The 17,430-nt window shown below is 48.7% G+C and overlaps 1 pseudogene; it reads right to left on the reverse strand.

Annotated features, from left to right (window-relative positions):
• Positions 1-3,354: 3,354 nt before the first annotated feature.
• Positions 3,355-12,993, reverse strand: LOC133214304 (cytochrome P450 3A24-like; annotated as a pseudogene).
• Between the last annotated feature and the right edge of the window lie 4,437 nt (positions 12,994-17,430).

The raw sequence follows: 17,430 nt of genomic DNA on the forward strand, positions 1-17,430 counted from the left end.
TAGTACTGATGATACACACAGAGATTCATTCAGGTTAAAACAAGGTTTTATCTCCCAGGAATCCAGGCAGCATTCTGTATGGTACTGACTGGGTTGGATGTGTATGTGCATGCAAGTATTTCACTCCGTGCTGAAATGTGGCAGCTTGGAAGCAGAAGATATCCTCCTGTGGAAGGAAGCAAAGCAGGCACATGAGGTGTTTAGGAGTGAGCATGGAGAGCCCTTTGAATCCGACAGGACAGGGTTCTGCAGCATGGAGCAGATGCTGGACTCAAACCCCTCTGTTTTCACAGAAAGACAGATGGCTGAGACTGGCAAGACCACGCTCTCAATAACTCGTGGTGCTGCAGGGTGACGGTGGAAGAATGAGCTGCAAAATGAGAACTTTTATCTCCACTCTGTGGTGCTGATTTTGAGGACCCTTTGAGGATCTCATCAAAGGAGTGAAGAGGCCCAGCTGGCAGAGGTGGTGGGGCCACATCGGTGTCTAGCCATCAGCTTATGAGACCGACAGATAGATTCATATGTATACAGATGAAAGAGCAGAAGACTGGCATCAGTTGGTTACAGAAGATCAAGGTGAGCTCTTTATTGCAGGTAGGCCTCCAGCAGCAGTTTCTGGGGGGAATAATATGAAATGCTGGCGCAGAGATGTTCTAGAATCTATGTCAAGCAAGAATTTGCAGGTCTCAATAGCTAAAGGTAAGATGTTTCTTCCAGACTGGGGTTCTCCAGGGCATCTGAAGGCTCTTGATGCTGTATCCTGCATCATTATTAATTCAGTTACGTTGGTCTTACACTGGCCTAATACAAATCAGAGACTAAAAGGGGTTACGTAGCAGTATAGATGGTGCCTGTGTTGACAAATCCTTCTAAGGGAAATGGCTGCATGCCGGTGGTAAAATAAGCAAACAATCAGGGAACACACGTGGGGCACTTCTCTCCCACTCTTGCAGATCTCCAGTCATTAGGAGTAACTGCTTGTCACTCGGCTCCTCATCTGTGCTCTGAACCATGCAGAAGCCATCTAAAATCACAAGACAATCTAAATACATCAGCATCAGAAAATCTGCTGCGGGTGTTCATTCCTGCAAGGATGCGACCACTTTAACACTTGTCAGGGTCATAGCACACAGCTGAGGAAATAGCCCGGGACGGCTCTGCATTCCCAAGAGAATAAAACCAGAAGACACACAGAGGCACCCAGCAGGCAGTAGGAACAGGAGCAGTGGTAGCATTACTTAACTATGTGCAATTTGCTCTCACTATCTTGATTTAAATTACACTGCCAGAAGAGACTGACAGTGTCTGGAATCAAATTGCTTAGAAAAGTGCCTCTTCAGAGGGAGAGAAAAAAATATGCCCAAATAACTTGAGAGCAAATGGTCTTGCAAGATGCCTATTGTGATCCGGGACAGCAGGATCTGGGGCTCATATGCATTAGAATAATGCTCAAGTAATTACGCTGAGACAAAACCCTAATGCCCCGTGGTGAAATGGGGGGGTTGCACCACTGCCTCTTCTACAGCGCACACATCAATCTGGGCCTCAACTCCAGATTTAGAGGAGGCACCAACAAACAAGAGCCTCTGACCTGTTCCTGCTTCCTTCACTCCTCCACATCAGCATGGGCTCTGGGGACCATCTTCAGATGATGGCTTTCTTCGGCTGTGTGAAGAACCAGTGGAATCTTGAGCAAGAGATAAAAACAAAACAGCCATGTAAGCTGGGGAAAAGGACATTCATGACACTGAAAGGACCCCTGCAGCCCACATACATCTTGGCCACCTCTTGTTTTCAATGCATGTCCTAACTTACAGGTGTACTTATAGTAGGACTATTACTATTACTCACACAAAGCAGCTATGATTTGGGGTTTAATAGCCCTCAGCTCTTGAATAAACTGCTTAGTGAATTCTGGCTTTAACATGGCATGGTCCTAAGAGCTTGGTGCACTGATAAATAGGCTACACACAGAGGGGAAACCCAGCCAAAATCCATCTGGGAGCTACAGATGAGGAGGGACATGCAGTGGCATGGTTAATGCTGAAGTGTGTAAGCACTAAGGGGAGCTAGATCGTAATGGGAGCTGGAGGAGCCATAAGCTCTCCAGAAAGAATGAAACTAAGATTGCTGCTCAGGCTGAGTACCAAGGAAAAAGCGATGGGCTCTCATGGGATAGGCTGGAAATCTCAGTAAAAGGAACATTGAAAGCGGGTGTTCAAGGGAGTCATCTTGCAGAGGAGGGAAGAGTGCTTTACCAAGTGTCCTCCATCAGTTCAATCCCAGCTCTCCTTCTCTCCAGCAAGACAAGGGTGATACATCCCCAACCCAACAAGCTACATTAATATCCCCACATCCCAGTAAGCTTTGTTTCAGGAAATTTAAGTAACATGGGTCAGAGCTCAATGTGCCATCAATGAGGAGCGAGGGGAGGCTGCAGCTTCTATAGGTATCTATTCCATAGGCATGCTTCAGCATGGATTTCTCCCTCCCACTCTGATCTGATGTACATGACATCTGTAAAGAAAAGGGCTGAAAGAGCCCCATAAACCTATGGGCACCAATAATACAATACATATTTAACTTGTCTCCTTTTAATTAAAGGCAGTTATAAAAAGAATCAATTTTATGGATTGCAGAGGACTAGGAAAATGTCATTAGACTTGGGGGAGGGTGGATAGGTCACTGCATTGTTAATGGACTATTACAGTCTTTCACCTCCAGGTTACTAGTTGAGCTGCAATCTGAATGTGCAGATATTCCAGCTGAGCACCCGTGCCAAGCAATAATTTAATAAGGATTCTTCTGTTTCTTACAACAAATGTCCTTTGAATACACTTGCTGTCCCCTCTGCTCTGATTCCCCAAGCTCGCCTCGTGAATGAAATGCATTAACGGCACAGCCTTTTGCAGCAGCCAGTGCAGAAAGCCAGGATAAGGCTGGAAGCTAACAGCAAAAATAGAGCTACCTGCCTCTGAGACACAGGGATATGCCATTATTTCAGGAGCATATTCCCTTTCTGCTCTCTGAAGCAAGGTCTTCCTAAGCCTGGTCAAGGCAGACTGGCAGTGCACCACTGCGGAGCGAGAACCCCACAACTTAGGTGCACCCAAAGGGAAGCAAAGGACTTCAGGGATTTCAGCCTGACATATTCCACCAACATTAAATTTGCTTCTCTAAAGGCTTAAAAAAATGTATCAGTAACTCGTGGTGAACCATTTAAACTAAGGGGGAAGATTTGAACGCAGTTATTCCCATTTGCCTCTCCAATCCCCTGTGAAATCTTCCTCCCTGATCTCTGCATGAAGCAGTAAAACCCAAGTCTGCAGACAAGGTTCAGTGGTTCTGAAGCTAGCAGCCTCTGAACTCCCAGGGGGAAGAGAGGGATTTAATGTGCATGAGAGACAGCTCCCCGTTTGTCCTGAGATGTATGCAAAAGAAACTGTAGAGGACCATCTCAGCGGGACTAAAGGGCAGATAATGAAACACATCATCCCATATCCTCACCAGCCTGTCTTTGCAGGTCCTGAATGAGAAGTTTTGCAACAGGGAGACCACAGCCACTTTCATGATGAGGAGAGCAAACCTCATTCCCATGCAGTTCCTAGGGCCAGCCCCAAAGGGCAGGAAGGCGTAAGGGTCAATAGACTCTCTGCTCTCTTTACTGAACCTGATTACAACAACAGCGAAAAGAGAAGTTAGAGCTGCGGTTGCGCAAGGTTTCAGTTCTGAAGTGATGAGGGGTCTGGGAAGGCAAAAGCTTTTTTGTGTTTCTGTGCATATTAGAAGAATCAAGCTAAGTCCCTTAGTTCTGGCTCAGCGGACACCTTGTGCCCCCGCTTTTATCCTGCTGCTTGGAGCTGGTTGCGCATCTCCAGGTGCATCGGGTGAACAGGGAATATGTGGAATATGCTAATGGGTTTTGTAACTACTCTTTTCTCAGAACTCCCTCTCAACTCCAAAAACTGAACCCAGATTTCAAACCCTAAACCTCACAGGTCCACAGCTTCACGTCGTCCTTCCCTTTAGATCAAAGCACCGAGTGAACACAAAGACGTTCTCCCCCTGCGTGACTAAAGGCAGGGTTGCTTTTGAGACATGCCAGCCGGTCCTTTCCTCATCATGAAAAACAGGGAAGAACAATCAGCTTCACAGGGAAATTTGCCACTGAGTGTTTTCAGTCATACTTCTTAGTGATCAGTTATTTTTCATGTCAGAAAGCTTTTCATTCCCTGTGCACGAGGTCCGGGTACAAACCTCAGCCACTCTAAACCAGCAGCGAAGTATCTCACTGCTGAGACACCAGCACATCCCTCTGATGAACTCCCAGCAAGACAAGTGATCCCTAAAGGGCTCCTGCCCAGATACCCATGCCCACTAACATGCCCATTGCCAGAGTATTCCCATTTGGGTGGTTCTCTGCATTCAACACAAGGTGACCATAGGGGCCCATAGGTGATTTCAGCAGCATCCATCTCCCTCCCCAACGTCTGCCTGATACTGCTATGTTTCGTCCCAGAGATAACCACATCCCCACACTGGGGTTAGCTTCCAGGGGTATTTCAGCTCCTGGTACAATGGTACAGATGTGGTCCTGTGCTCTCTGGACCAGCCCTCAGCATCTCTGTGGCCACCAGGTCTGCCTTGGGCTATTGCTTCATTTCACAGGGTCTGTCAGAGACTCCTAAGCAAGGATTGTTTCATGACTTGAGCCGAAAAACGAAGTTTTATTCCTGCCCATCTTTGCCCTTCCACTGCTGATTTGCATGGCATCGTGCCAGTCACCCAATGGCTCTTGTTATAATATCTGGCCATAAAGCCCTCAGTGTTACAGCTGCTGGGAGATGCTCTCACTGTTGCTGCCTTCAATGCAGTTAATTAAATTCCATGCACAGTTTATGGATGTAGATCATAAAACTCCCCTCATGCTAATGCTGAGACTAGATGTCAGACAATGATAAATGCTTAATTTAAATGTTATAACCACGCATTCCCCACTTTCCCTGCCATTTCCACTCCCAGGGCTAAGGTTGAGCATGCAGCATTCCCCCCGCCTGGCCCATCACCACTCAGGCCTGAACTCCTCCGGCTCTGGGCAGTATGCCGGGTCAGGATGCAGCATGTAGGCTGGGATCATGACCACTGTGTGCTTTGGAACAGTCACACCGTTGAGCTCCACGGTCTTCTTGCAGACCCTGTCAATCCAGCCCACGGTGAGGAAGAGACAGAGGGATTCATTCCCCACCTTATCGAGGTACTCCATTTGTGATGGCATTGTATATACGTGGGAGCAGTTTGGGGAGAGGAATCAGGATGGTTAGGAACAAGGGACTTCAGCCCCCACCCCAACAACCCTGTGATGCTTCCCCTACACACACTAGAGTCCAGAGGAGGGGAAACCTCAGAGCCAGCATCTCCTCCCTTCTGTCTTGTTTCCAACCTGCCTTTTGGTGCAACCCCAGCATCTCTCCACCTTCCTTTACCTTCTTGGGCAGGTACGTATCAATCTCATCCTGGAGTCACTGCTGCACATCAGGGTGGGTGGGCGGGTTGTATGATAAATAGCTGAGCATGGAGCTGGTGGTCTCATAGACAGCAAAGACAAAGACAAGAGCCTAGGCCAGAATATCCTCATCACTTAAGGCTGAAAAGATGCATAAAAGCACATGCAAGAAGCTGAAAACTACAATTTTGAGCATTCTGGATCCCACTTGTCAATCTAAGCAGTGTTATTCATATACTTAACAGTTGGTAAAGGAAACATCCAGCTAACCTTCTGGTACCACAAAGGGTTGGATGTGTTGTGCAGCCAGAAAACTCCTGTCGAGATCAGCAGTGTTACGTTGCTCTCTTCAAGAGCAGAATCAAGGTATGTGCAGCCCAAAAAGTCTCTGAAAGTCTCTGCTATCTTCTGGGCCATATTCCAGGGAAAGTTAGAGATGAAGAGATGTCCAGCAGCTGCTCTAAACCAGGAGGTGAGCTTTGTGCTGCTGAGAGCTTCGTAGCCCTGAGCATATTGTGGCAGTGCTAGTAAGGACAATGCAGGATTCAACACTGGTCCTGCAGTAGTGTCCAGGATGCAGCCTGTGGTGCAGGACATCATACACATAGCCTGCCCAGGCACCTCAAAGTTCACAGGCAGCCTGCTTCGATTGAGATTGATGGGCTGGGACTATGCCTTGGCTGAGCCATTACTTTCTAAATCTAACAGTTTACCTAGGATGAGGGGCAGGGAAGAGCTCACAGATGAAGGTACACACAGCATATGTGCTTTGTGTGCATTACGAAATACAGCCAACGGAGCTGGCCTTGAGAAGACAAAATAAAAACTGGGAGTAAGGAGATACTCACCCTGTTTGCTCTTTGTTGTACAAACAGACCTCAGGATTTATCACAGGAAATGGGATATCATAAAATATAGCTGATATGAAGATAGGTTGGGAAAGGTGGGGCTGTTCAGCCTGGAGAAGAGAAGGCTGCGTGGAGAGCTCAGAGCAGCCTGCCAGTATCTGAAGGGGGCCTATAGGGATGCTGTGGATGGACTCTTCTTCATTAGGGACTGTAGTGACAGGACAAGGGGTAATGGGTTAAAACTTAAACAGGGGAAGTTTAGATTGGATATAAGGAGGAAGTTATTTCCTGTGAGGGTGGTGAGGCACTGGAATGTGTTGCCCAAGGACGTTGTGAATGCTCCATCCCTGGTGGTGCTCAAGGCCAGGTTGGACAGAGCCTTGGGTGCCATGGTTTAGTGTGAGGTGTTCCTGCCCATGGCAGGGGGGTTGGAACTGGATGATCTTAAGGTCCTTTCCAACTCTAACTCTTCTATGATTCTATGATAAGCATCATTGTGGCCCCATTACTGAGATCTTGAATCTCCTGTAGAATGACGCAAACCTTCTCCTACTTCCTTCCTTTACCCACACAAGGAACTACCACGCTTTCTGCTGAGAGGATGACGTATCTCAGTGTTTCCATTTGTATGAGTTGGTCCCAGTGGACTTGGAGCTGCCATGTGAGCTCTGTGAGTCAACCATCAGCTGCAGGAAATCAACCCCATCCTGCAGACAAACAGAGGCAGTGAGAGAAGGTGTGGTGGGGAGGAGACAAACCTTGCCCAGCACAAGCTCCTTGCTGAGACCTGTTCCATTCACAGCCCCAGGGGCAGGCTCATGGTTCCAGTGCCTGTTGAGGTTCAGACTGGAGACCCTCTATGGACACAGAATCCTTCCCCATGTGGAAGCCCAGGGGATGCCACCAGGTCCCTCCTGGACTCAGAAGCACAGTGAAGAGGAGAGGCCACTGGGGCTGGACTCACCGTGCTGCTGCCCTTTCCCCATTCCTTCTTCATTTTCAGGAAGATGCCCTTGAAGAAGTCCATGATCCTTGAGGGTAACAGAGTCACACTCATCTTTTCCAGCACTGGGGTAATGAAGGGGAATAACACTAAAAGCAGAGAAAAGAACAACGTGTTTTAGGCCAAAAGGGCCCAAGAAACTCAAAAGTGGCACAAAACATAGAAAGGAGAGGGGTAAATCTGGACCCTGCCCCCTCCCAGTTCTTTTTGTTGTCTTCAGTTCTCCATCGTGTCTCTGCAAACAGGGTCTCTGCTTGCAGGAGGATGCTGCTAAGACCCACATGGGCTATCCTAACCTTGACTGTGCTAGGGTAAATATAATCCTGCAAAGTGCTGAGCATCTCCCATACGGTAAGAGAGGACTCAAGGCTACTAAGGGAGGTACCAGGCAATGCAGGTGGTCACCAGCTCTGACATCAGTTCAGGGCTGTATGAGACAAGGTGTGCCATACCTAAGAATACGAGCACAGGACTTAGGAGATTGAATTAGAGAAACTTCTTCATGTTGGTGACAAAAGGGTCCCTGGGGTTGCTCATGGAGTCAATATTCACACTGAAAGAAGTGCTGGCCACCACATCCATGCTGTAGGCTCCAAAAATGCTACGTAGAGAAGAAGAAACAGTGAACGGGATGTACCCAAACAGACTAATGAATAACAGCCCATCTAGGAACAAACCTTGAGAGAGGGAACATCTTAGTCAAAGAGTCAGTGCAAAGTCCTAACGTTAGCAGGTCCTGCCCTGATTTGGCAGTAACCCAAGTTTCTTCAGTTGCATTCACATCCTGATTTTTTCCAGCCTCAAAATGTTGGGCTGCAGATGGAAAGCTCTGAACTGCAGCCCAGGGTAACAAAGACCATGGTGTGATTTCCATCTGCAAGAGAGGTTGCAAAAATGACATCCAAAAGAGTGTCATGTTAGGGTGGTAAGACACTGGAATGGGTTGCCCAGGGAAGCTGTGAATGTTCCATCCCTGGCGGTGCTCAAGGCCAGGTTGGACAGAGCCTTGGGTGCCATGGTTTAGTGTGAGGTGTCCCTGCCCATGGCAGGGGGTTGGAACTGGATGATCTTAAGGTCCTTTCCAACCCAAACCAGTCTATGATTCTATGACATCCAAAACTACCACACCTTGCAGAGCTGCTGGAATCAGTGCTGCTCCTTCCTCAGAATGCATCCCCAGTGAAATGTAATGGGGAACAGAGCACAGCTGCCCCATTTGAGCAGAGCAGAGCACAGCAAGACCCCCTCTGAGCAACATACCATGCCCATGACCACAATAGAGTTTGTCTTCATAGCTGACAAGGGGTCTTTGCTGCAGTGTGGAAAAGGCTCTCCAAAACGGCCCCTTCCCTACACTGAACACAAGCTCTTTCCTGCCAGCCCCACACAGTTACTCACTCCTTTATGGTCACGATCTCATCGTTGGCCACTCTCAGTGTTATTCACTAGTTTTTCATTGTAGTGATTAATGATAGGGGACATCTGAAATGCAAACCAAAGCAGAAGGCACCTCTTGACTCTGTTACCTCCATCAAAGAAGGCTGGGCAGTTCCCCCATCTGAAGGGAAGATCTGTACCCAGAAATGGCCCAGTCCTCCTCCAGCTGTTGCAAGGTACCAGTGGCCTCTACTTTACCTCCTTCAGCTTTCCACTGGTGAAGGTTGGATCCAGCACAGTACAAACCCTTTTCCACCTCTCATCTTCAGCCACGCTAGTGGCTGACCCCAAGATCCCATTCAAACCAAAGCTCTGCCCAGGAGGAATGTTACAGCAAAAGGGACATGGTCATAAAAGGAGATGGGTGAAGGTCTCCAGCACCCTTCTTCACCATAGAAATGTAAACAAAAAGAGACCCACCAAGAGTTGTGACTGGAACTGAAGTCACATCAGCTCTACCTCAACCAGCTAACAGAAACAGAAGAGTCATAAATGACATAAGCTTTAGGGTACATCCAGGCTGATGTCCCAGTGTCCCAACCAGAGTGGCCTTTACACCTTCCAAGCCGGGTTTTATTGTTGATACCATCAATAGAGAGCAACTACTTGAGGAAGAGCTCAAAGAACACTTCCTTTCTTGCTGCAAGCACTCTGTGCTGGAGAGCAAAGCACGGGGGCAAATACTTATCCAGCAATTGGTGAAAACAGTGTAGCACTCTTTCACCAGGGTATTTTTGATGAGGATGGGGTCCAAAAGACAGCACAGGCTGCCTGCCATCAAAAACCCTAAGCCAAGAGAAACACACAGTCAGACCATTGCTCACGGTCAGTTAAAGCATAAGCAGCCTGCTTTGTCTGTGGCCAGAGCCATGCACATCAACTGCTGCAGCCCAAAGCGTTTGGGCCAGCTGAGTCCTCTCTGACAAAACAGCCAAAGGGATGATGCTGAAACGGGTTTATTATGTAGTAAAAGAGGAGAAAGGGAAAGAAAGTGCCAAACCCAGGCAGCATGAGCACTTCTAGCAATCATCTGAGTTGCCAAAGCAGTGTGGGTTTAGATAAAAGGCAGCTTTTGCCGTAACACTGATGCCCTGCACTTGGGCTGTGTGAGCTCTGTTACCACAACTGGAGTCAACAAACCCGCACCAAAGAGTCTACGTGTGGGGTAAAGAGATTTCCCTGCCTGGCCTAGGAGGCAATGAGAGGGGGAAAGCTCATCGGTCTCCTCCATTTTCCAAACAACAGAGTCAGACCAACTTAAAAGCCACGGTGTGGGCTAAAGAGCAGGGAGCTTCGGTCGGCAGCTGAGGGGAGCTGCTGGCTTCAAGAGGCTTGAGAACATTTACTCTTTCCAATGAATGCACTGGATGTCATGAAGCTTCCCAGGGTCTTGTTTTGCACACCAGTTTAGCTTCGGTTGGAGAGGTTCTCAATGGAAACAGGGTGAGAGGCTCCTGCACAAAACCAGCGCTGCGCAGGGAGGCAGGTTGAAAGGTAGCTCATGGTAGCTACCTTACCTGGTTGAAAGGTAGCTCATGGTTGAAAGGTAGCTGCAAGGCTGTGGGAGAAGCAGGGAGCAAGATGAAAAGCACCATGGCAGCCTGCAGCTTGCTTTCTGCTCAAGACAGCCAGAAAAGAGGCTTCAAAGGCGTGAGGCTCAGTGTGACACCAAGCAGTGGAGGGTGTATTCAAAGCTTATGCAAACAAATGATTCCCTGAACCGGTCACCATTATCCCAGCCCTGCACCCTACTGAAATCCCATCAGGAGAGAAGCCTTGGAGATGTGGCTGGAGACTTCCCCTGTGGTGAACCTGTATTTTCATTCAGTGCAGGATTACAGTGCTGAGGCATGGTGGCAATGTACCTCTTTCCATTCTATTTCGGGGCCACGGAACACCCCAAATGGGCAGTTTTGTTCTTCAAAAGGAAACCCATGCCTGGATTTTGTCATCCTTTTCAAAGCACTTTGAATCAAACTCCAGGACTCCCTGCAAAAGAAGAAATGAACAGTTTGCCAGCGAGGAGTGATTAAAGCAGGGCACAGCTGGCAGTGCCATATGCATCCCGCAGCCCCAGAGTAAGCAGCAGAGGTTGGGGTACCTCTTAAGCATCATATAGACATAGGGGACATCTGTGCAGGAAGAAGAAAGAGATCATAGAGGGAGGGGAGAAAAAGCACTTTCAACTTCCACTAGCCATCCTGAGCTGCAATTACAATGAAAACAAGGCACCACAGGGTACACAGTTTCAGTGTGAACAGTTAGCAGGCACAACTAGATACCATGGCATCCTTTCACCTTCAACTCAGGAAGTTAGTGCTGCTACTGCCTTGTTCTCATGAGAGCTGCTCCTGCAGTTACAGACCTGGCTTGGCGATAGCTTTTTTGTTTTGCTTTGTTTCCATTAAGGTTTTAACTGATGCTACATGTAAGGATGGATCCTGTGGGACACAACATTCACCATGCATTAAACCATTTGTAAGAGACCACCTCCATGCTGTAAACCCAGCAAACACAACCTCTTTCATTGAAGCTAATATATTCTGGTGTGCATTTACAGCCAGCTACCTGGGATCATCTATTACCTACTTACTTGGTAAGGTGTGGGAATTGAGTTTCATTTAGAAACCTATTTGTCTGGCTTAGTCGCAGGCTGGCCCATCAGCAAGAGGCTTTAGTGGGCATTGCTAGGGCTCATTCAGCCTCATCATGAGGATGACACAAAGCACGTGCAGTTCTCAGGAATCAGCAGTCTCAAGCATCTCTCCAGTGTTTTTCATTCTTGGTTTCCAACAGAATTCCAGCTGCTGGGGAGCAGGTACAAATCCAGGGAGAACCTAACAGCTTAAATTACAAAGCAGATGAAAAATACAGCACACCTCATTCAGGTCAACCTGAATTTGTGTGTTCTCTGTGTGCCCAAATTGCTCCCTGCCTGAAAGCATCGTTTCCATCTCACTGCATCAAGGGCAGAGGAAAGAGATGCGGTAAAACAGCACCAGCTACGTATAAGCATCTAAGACAGCTTTGGAGCAGCAGCTGCTGGTACTCACATGCTGGTACTCCAGGAAAGTTCCCAAAAATGGAAGAGGCCATGGCCCAGGAAGGCTCAGCTTCTTGAAGGTCTGGAGAGGCCATATGCCATAGCTGCCAAGCAAGGAGCACGTGAGATGCACTTATGCAATGAAAAGAGAATATTCTTCATCCTGAGGACAGCAAACAGCTTTAATAACTGGTTTCTGTTCCCCAGAGAAAGATGGAGTTAGGGACCAGCTGAGGACAGTAGGATCATGTGGGGTGCAAGATAAAGGGGGTACATTGTGATAGAAGACAAGCTTAGGCAAACACAGTGTACCTGGGCACATCAGGGCTTTATCCAGGGGCCAGATCAGACACCAATGACTCAGGTGACTGAGGAGGGACCTCAGAGGGATTAAGCTCTCAAGCTGAGACCTGCCCTTGTGTTTGTCTTTGCAAAGACCAGCTGTGATGCTCAGGTGGTAGGGCCACAGCAGCCGAGGAGGGACGTAAATTACAACAGCAAGATTAACTTTTTGCCTGTATAGCTCACTACAGCTCCCCTGAGCAACATAAGCAAAAGGGCAATTTTGCCAACATAACTATTTAAACAAGGGCTTCTGCTGGCACGAGCACGCAGGCAGACACAGACATCACCCACTGCCCTGCTCCCAGCTCGCAGAACCCAAGGACACCCTGTCCCCTTTGCTGTCAGCCGGAGGTTGATGTGGTTAAGAACATGGAATTCACTTCTCCTTTTGGATCTGATGAGAACAGCAAACACATCAGAAAGCTCCCCTTCAGTTCCCTTCCACCCAGCCCATCTTCCTTCTTCCCTTCTAGGTGGCAATGGGAGGGCACAGGGAGCCCTGGAGCCCCGCTTTACCAGCCCTTGGCTCTGCCTTGAAGGTAGCACTGGAAGACTGACGATGAGTTTTTGACACTAATCATGTACCTGGGCACTTCATACGGAGGGTGATGACCCCAGTCCCTCCCCAGGGGCAGGCACAGGGTTCTCCTCCTCCCAGTCACACTGAGGGACCAGTCTCTACTTACAGGACCAAGAGGCTAAGGAAAAGGATGAGCAGCATCCAAGTGATAACAGTTTGGCATGAGGTCCATTGCGCATCCCAGCCTGCCCTGAGAGCATTTGTCTCCTGTGAAGCCTGGCCTACAGCCATGGCTAACCTCACATGACAGAGGAGGAGGGATGCTGGGGAGGGACTCTTCATTAGGGACTGTAGTGATAGGACAAGGGGTAATGGGTTAAAACTTAAACAGGGGAAGTTTAGATTGGATATAAGGAAGAAGTTCTTTCCTGTAAGGGTGCTGAGGCACTGGAATGGGTTGCCCAGGGAGGTTGTGAATGCTCCATCCCTGGTGGTGTTCAAGGCCAGGTTGGACAGAGCCTTGGGTGCCATGGTTTAGAGTGAGGTGTCCCTGCCCATGGCAAGGGGGTTGGAACTGGATGATCTTAAGGTCCTTTCCAACCCTAACTATTCTATGATTCTATGAGTTGTCTTGCTTGTTCAAACATTAACCCTTGGGCAGGTTCCTCCCTGGATGGGGATGTCAATAAGATGCCCAGCTCCACATGTCTTGAGAAACTGCTGAAAGGAGAGATTTTACAAGAGGAAAAGTTAATAAAAGATGTCAACTCCATAACTCCTTTCTTCTGCCTCAGGCCCGAGCCCTGTGGGCTTCACAGGGGACTGCAAGGGAGCCCCTGGCTGTTTCTACAGCAGCAGTGATGGCGAATCACACCTGCTCCTCCTTACCCTGTCCAGTCTTGCTTTTGCTGGCTTCATCCCTTTTATTGAGGGGTATAATTGGGAGAGCTAAGGAACTGTGACTGTCTCCCCTAACCCAGCTCCTGCTGCCAGCTCCCTAGCCCAGGTTTCTGGCTGTGCTGATGTACCTTCCCTTGTGCCTCTCCTTCCCATCCCCATTTATCTTTTCCTCCTGCACCTCCTATTTAGGGCACAGGAGATAAGGGGCTGGAGGAGACAGACCAGCTGGGAAACACTTACCTAGGTTGAAAGGGGTCTCTTATCCTCGGGATTACAGACTCGATGGGGAGAAGGATGAGGTCCTGTGGCCACACAACCTGTGCTCGCCCCTCAGCCCATGGGAGTTCTGCCAGGGTCCCACTGCCTGGATTAGTCCTGGATTAGTGGTTTTGCTGCCCAGGGCATGGGCATGGGGCTCACTGGGAGGTCAGCCAGCACCAACGCTCCCCAGCCATGGTGCTTAGTTATGGGTTCCCATTTCCCTTTTGCCCCAAACTTTGTTTGTTCTTGGGCATTGCACATGATGACTTCTGTTGTTTCACTGGAGGCAGCTCAGTATCCTCCCGCAGGCACACACATGGGACCAGCTGCTTTCTACCAGAGAACAGGATAAATCCCTTACACGTATGAGCAGACTATGCTGGTGGGCAGCTGCGGGGATGGGTTGGGACATGGTCTTCTTTGCCCCCATCACACTGGGAAGGGCCATGAGTCTCCTCCTTTGTGCAGCCCAGCTTGGTTCCCTTCTCCATGTGCTCTGAGCCCACCAGCAGACCCTCACGGATGATGGGACATGACAGGCAGCCAAGGACCCCACATACACATCAGTCCCCTGCACCAGGCTTTGCTCTCCTGCCTTTGGCACACTCAGCCTTGAAGAACCACAAGCACGCCATTGCCTGAATCCACAGATCTCAGCAAATCATAGTTGATAAGTAGTCCACCTCCCACCTAAAATTGCTACCAGGACTCAGAGCTGCAGGTGGGGTGATTCTGAACACTCACTGTCACATACTTTTATACCAATTGAATGTATTAAAGTGATGCTTTTACACTTCCACAGCCCTTTGGAACAAATGTTGTGGTAGAGCATATACTTTCAGAGGCTATTGTTTTAATGTCTGTATCACTGAAATGGCACCCAGGAGGGATAAAGCAGAGGGGAAGGCTCTCAGATCATGTTTCCTGGCAACATTTAAAGGGTTTTAGTGTCGTGGGCAAGCAAACCACGCAAGAGTGCTGCAGGTGAGGCTGCATTTTCTAAGACAAAGGGAGAAGATTGCCCAAGTTTCAGCTACAGAGCTCTTGTTCGCCCAAGGCAGAGAAAACATCTCATAGTACTGAAAGGGGGAGTGATGAATGCTCCCCACTGCCCTTGTGCAGCAGATGTGCTAAAACAAGTGCAAAATCACAGCAGCAGCAGACTGGGTTGGTAGCGATGCTTCTCCTAATGTTACCTGTATCACAAAATTGTTACTTCCCCCCCCTCCCCCCCACCTTCTCCCATTTCAGATAATAACCTTAATAGGAATTGTCTCAGAAAAAGCTGTTAACCCCATTGTTAAGTCGCATCAATGGCCTCTTCAATGCGCTGGGCTACAGGCACAGAGATAGTTTATATCCCCCCTGATGCTTCCAGGGTTAATGATCTATAGTTGTGGATGGTCCAGAGTGGCCAAAAGGAACCTCCTTTTCCAGGCCATGACCAGACATGGCCTCAGACCCTTTGACATCTCCCTTCTTACTGACACCAACATGGTGCCATTGCTTTCTGCATTAATAAGAAAACCCAAGGACTCTAAAGAGGCTTGTGGGAGGCCTGGCAATATTCACAGTGCATAAAAAGACTATTCTCACACCATGGGGACAGGAGTGACTTAGTGTGACCCCTGCTTCCCCCCATGGCAAAGTCTCCTATAGTCCTGGACACTGCCACAGCCCCACATGCCTCCCACGTTCATCCACTGGCCATCACAGTGCCCATTGCACCGCGGTGACTCTTGGCATGTTTGCTCCTGTCACACCATGCTGACAGCAATCCGGGTTCAGTATTAACTCACATGATATCAACCAGTCCTTATCACAGCAGTGGGCAGGGAGCTTGGCTTTCATGTGCTGGATGCTTTCCCTGGGTTTGTGTTCTTGTCATCAGCACCCTGCACTCCTCTGCATCAAGAGGGGATGTGTGGCCAAGCAAGGTAGATGTGTGGGGATTCAAAAGCTGATGGTCACCATGGTTAGCATAAACAGAAGGGGAGTTGAGCTGTGGTATCTGGCCATAGTCACTGATAGGGCCATAACTGTAAAAATGGGACAATACATCTTAGAGCAACTGGGGAAACAGGAGCTGAATTGGTGGGGAATAGAGGATGATGTTAAACCTCATGCAGGACTGACAAACAAAACCCCATTCTGTCTGTAAAAACTCCCAGAGAGACAGAGGTACAAACCCTTAAACTAGAGAGTTCTCCACAGAGGAGAGGTGATTTTAACACTGCGTGGTAGGAGGGAGTGAATGAGGCCAAGGGGAGAGAAGTCTTGCATGGACCACTAAGTAGAAGACCTCTCCCAGGAAACACATGCTCTGCTGCATCTCAGGCTTCTTCTTTAGCTGCTGTATTGTAGACTCAGAGATTTCCCTTCCCTCCACATGCTGTGGAGAAACTCATGTTGTAACATACGATAGCCTCCTAACAGATAGAGCAAAACGTCAGCCTTGCTAAAAATCAGGCTTTTATTCACCGATTGTCCCATCTTTAACAATTCTCTTCTCATGTTCCTCTTGTCCCACAAATGGGATAATGAGCTGTTTATTTCTGGCTCTTCCTTACAAACCTTGCTCTCAATGAGCCTCTTGAAAGAACTAAATGGGAAAGCACCAGATGTACAACTTCCTTGAAGAGCTCCAGCAGCCGGGGGATGACAGGGGGCTGGCACTGCTTTCTGCCTGCCCTCTTGCTGAGCCTGAAACCACACAACACTTCATGCCTGGCTATTTCTGAGACCTCTGCAGTGCAAAACCACCACGTTGCTCCTTTCATCCAGCAAAGCTGCTGAATGCTCCTGTAAGCGTCAACAGCTGAAACCCATCTCCCTTTCACTCCTCTATAATTTCCAAGAAAGGATGGAAAATGACAAGCCACAATCAGTGTTACAGCCTAAAACCAAGCACATAAACACAGAGGGGACGGTGCTGTGTGCACCCCCCATGCACTTGGACACCAGCTCCTCCAAGGACAACCTCTCCTTCGCCTGCCAGAGAAGAACTTCTCTGTCTTTTCAGGCCTCCCAGCTGGTAGCTCGGGCTCACTTGTAAAGCAGCCAGTGCTTTGCAGAAAGCAAAGTGGCACTGACACATTTGCAATGACCTCAATTTCTGCCGAGCCACTTCCAGATCAGAAGTCAAGCCAGAATAAAACGAAAGTCATGATGCAGCCCTGAAGACATCAGCTTTAAACACACGACATCCAGCCCTTTCTACCACAATCCACTTACCTCCAAGCTCACCCTATCTCACAGGGACACATGTTAAAGCCAGCCCAGTGGGTGTAATCCATCTCAGAGCCAGGATCTCTGCTCAGCCAGACCCAGCACTCAGAGCAGCATCATTGCTCAAAGGCAGAGTTTGGTCCATCTCTTCTCTGGTGCCTGGGCTCTGGTTGATTTTTCCAGGCACACCCTAAGCATGGACTAAGGGGCAGGGATGAATTTGTTTCACTTGTGATTCATTCAGCTTTGTGGACAACCCGCCAGCAGGTGCTGGATGCAAACCATCCCGAGTATGTTCAGGCACAGCCCATCCCAAGAATCCAAGCAGGTATGGCTGGA

Source organism: Neopsephotus bourkii, unplaced genomic scaffold (genome assembly GCF_033783945.1).
Source record: "Neopsephotus bourkii isolate Nb327-2 ecotype Australia unplaced genomic scaffold, CSIRO-AGI_Nbou_v1 NB_882, whole genome shotgun sequence".
Lineage (NCBI taxonomy): Eukaryota > Metazoa > Chordata > Aves > Psittaciformes > Psittacidae > Neopsephotus > Neopsephotus bourkii.